The sequence below is a fragment of the Sorex araneus genome, chromosome 1 (genome assembly GCF_027595985.1).
Source record: "Sorex araneus isolate mSorAra2 chromosome 1, mSorAra2.pri, whole genome shotgun sequence".
Lineage (NCBI taxonomy): Eukaryota > Metazoa > Chordata > Mammalia > Eulipotyphla > Soricidae > Sorex > Sorex araneus.
In genome coordinates this window covers 93,035,093-93,038,545 of record NC_073302.1, presented here as the reverse complement: position 1 = coordinate 93,038,545, position 3,453 = coordinate 93,035,093, and the positions used below count along the sequence as shown (strand labels likewise).

The following is a 3,453-nucleotide window of genomic DNA, read 5'->3' as shown; positions in this document are numbered from 1 at the left end:
GTCCCAGACTACGTAGTTCCATGATCCTAGTCTTCTCGTAGAACTCAAAGTCCTCCATGGTCCCACAGTCACCATCTTTCTAGTCTCCTCTTTCCCCTTACAGCATAATTATATAGAAATTATGAAGGGTGAGGATACACAAAAGGTGGGGTTGAATGCTTTCATCACAACAAACAGGTGTAAAGCCTGTTTGTTGTGATGAAACTTCAGGGAAAGTTCTAGGAGATTAATTCATCTGAGGGTTTAGCACTCTAGATTACTTAGGAGATCTGTTCAAGGGTGGGATTTCATCTAGGGAGTACTGCTTTCTCCTCTCCTCAGCTAGTAATCAATTTAAACAGTCACACTACATTTACTTTTTATAATATTTCTAGTCATTTTGTATGAACACAGTAGCACTGTAGCACTGTTGCCCCATTATTCATGAATTTGCTCTAGTGGGCATCAGTAACATCTCCATTGTGAGACTTGTTACTGTTTTTGGCATAATGAATATGCCACAGGTAGCTTGCCAGGCTCTGCTGTGTGGGCGGAGATACTCTCGGTAGCTTGCTGGGCTCTCTGAGAAGGGCAGAGGAATCAAACCTGGGTTGGCTGCATGCAAGGCAAACGCTCTACCTGCTGTGCTCTTAACTTATTAAACTTATGGTGCTTAGCTTGTACCCTTTCGATGCCAGGGTAGTTTACAGCTTGCCCTGGGTCCACCCAGACCCTATATCGGGATCCTGCTTTTGGAGTGCTAGGAACTAAGGGCAACTGAGGCTTAAGTCAAGTAAATATGGATGCTCAGGAGTAAATATTATTTTGGAGTCAATTAACTCCCGTGTTACAAAAGTATAGCATCAACTGTCTTCCTGTATCTATACAAAAAAGGACTTTGCTAAACCATGCAAGTGACATAAAGGAAAGAGTAAAGCTCTTCATATTAAATAATATATTAAATAATATATTAAATAATATATTAAATAATATAGGATTATTAGTGCTTAATGAAATTGGGTGTGCCTCAGGAGCACTGTTGTAAGAGTAACTCAATAAACCTAAGCTTCCTGCAGCAGGAGCAAGGACAACCCAATGTTATCCAAAAGTCTTATAAAATATAGTGCTTATCCTAAGAAAAAACCAATTTCTTGAATGGCAAATTGGTCTCTCTCTCTCTCTCTCTCTCTGTCTCTCCCTCTCTCTCTTCTTTCTCTGCCATGTATATTATGAATTTAGGCTGAGACATTACTTGAATTATTTCATATTCCTATGTAGAGCAGAAATTACAAATAAAAATGCATACAGGGAGAAGTGAGAGATTTGAGTGTGGGCTGTGATGAGAACAGCTGGGATGGAGACTGGAGGAAATTGCAAGGACATTTAACATAGATATAAATGGAATTGTTTAGCACAAAATTTTTAAATATCTTATTCTAGGAGGATAACTTAGAAATGAGTATATTTTTTCTTACAAATGTAAAATGATAAACCTTAAAAACCATCTGCTCTTTTGAAAAGTTTAAAATCTGAATGTAGGTAAGTCAAAGTGAAAATATCTAGGCGGCTCTTGTGTTGCCAAGCAACATTGCTAATCTAAGATTAACAACAAAACGCTATAAAAAAATTTGGCCACAACAAATATGTCCTCAAAGCAAATGAGTCAGTACCATGTCTTTTAGGAGGAGTTTATAGAAAGCTAAAAAAAAAAAAAAATCTCTAGCAAGAGTAAAATTGTCTGTAGGATATTTTGTCTTGTTTTTAAATGCAAACTCTTATACCTCAAGGCAAGTTCCTCAAAGCAGATATAGGAAAGGAGATAAAATGAATACTCTTCCATCCTATGAAGGTACTCACAATGAAATGAGAAGATCAACTCAACAAGTAGAGACAAGGAACCCATACTGCTACTCAGAGGACAGGAGCCTCTGGCTAGAGTCCACTAACCGAGACGTAGGCATCCTACCTGGATCTCCCTATGGGGCTGAAGGACAAGAAGAGGGCGAGAACGCATGTTTGATCTCCTGTTGCTGGAAATGTTCCATTTAGATATAATATGCTTTTTCTGCTTGCTCAAACATCAGTTCCAGCTTCAGCCTTTTAACTTGTTTTAACCTTAAAACCTGCTTTGAAATGAAGTTTGTAAGAAGACAGTTTGGTCATTTCTATCTCATGAATCTGACAAAACGGAACTTCTGAAAACTTTTAGCAATGATTCCAATTAATTCATGGGCCTCAGCTCTGAAGAACTATGTGTATTTAAAAGTCAAATTAAGCTTTGGTTTCTAGTGGCAGTAAGAAAGAGGACTGATGGAAATGAAAGAAGAAACACCTCTGACATAAGATTCTGGCGAGAATGAGAAAGAGAGCATGGGTAATGGTACTCACATATATGCATTGATTTTTAACCCCTCTCCCAGAGTGCATGTACCTTTTCTAGCTGTTCTTCCACAAGGATGGTAGAACCTGTTCATTGTTGGTTTAGACTTTTGCAATCTCTCAGGAAAATTTAGCTATAGCTAATTAAAATGGAAGAACTTTTGAGGTTCAGACTTTGAAATTACTTCTCTGATTTTAATTCCCCTTCTTTTATTAGATTATCACATATTGTTTGTGTATAACCAGCTGTGTTAGCATCTTTGGACGAGTTATAAAAATGGGTATGCACATTTCTTTCACATAGGTTGAATAAATTTTATTTATCTATTATTATTACTTGTTATTATATCACATCATATAGAAGTGATATGATACTATGCGATGGTCATTCTTTGCTATGGCATTGAGAATATTACTTTTAAAAAAATAAAGTTATAACTGATAGACTAAAGACTTTTTTAGTTATTGAGGTGCTGAGCTTTCTAATTGTTATTTAAAGCTAAACTGACCAGTAGTCTTGAAATGATAAGAAGCATAGCTTTTGGCTGAAATAGAATTTTTGTTTACAATTTTAAATTGCTAACTCTTTAACAAAAAAAATGGTTCTATTTTTAATGTGATTGTGTAATTCTTAACTGATAAAAGTAAAACCAGCCAATTTAAATTTTCTGTTTGTTTATTTTGGGGCCACACCCGGCAACATTCAGAGATCACTCCTGGCAGGCTCAGAGACCACAGCTGCCAATTTTTAAAAATGTGGAAATGTAAGAAAAAAGAAAGAAAATAAAAATTCTGTGCATTCTTAACATTCTAAAATGCATGTGGTTATTTTTTCCAATTTTCAACGCCTTTATTTTTTAATCTACCTAAAATGACCTTCTTTGTCTCCAGCAATAATATTTTTAATAATATTTCTACTTTACATCCTATCATTACAAAATAATCAGTAAATATATTATACTATAAGTAAAATTCTGCCTTATAAAATACTACATATGTTTAATTTGATAAGAAACAGTTCATTAAAAAATTTAAATTAGTGATTCATGGCTTCATATATTTCCAATGTCTTTAAAATATTTTTATCATTTAGTA

At 35.0% G+C, this 3,453-nt stretch overlaps 1 protein-coding gene across 1 annotated transcript in view; it reads left to right on the top strand.

Annotated features, from left to right (window-relative positions):
• Nucleotides 1–1,734: 1,734 nt before the first annotated feature.
• The window catches only part of ANXA1 (annexin A1), a 190,630-nt gene continuing 188,911 nt past the window's right edge, over nucleotides 1,735–3,453 (top strand). The window contains exon 1 of the mRNA XM_055141731.1: nucleotides 1,735–2,359. The gene's annotated coding sequence lies outside the window, so the exon portion shown is untranslated. The remainder of the gene's footprint in view (nucleotides 2,360–3,453) is intronic.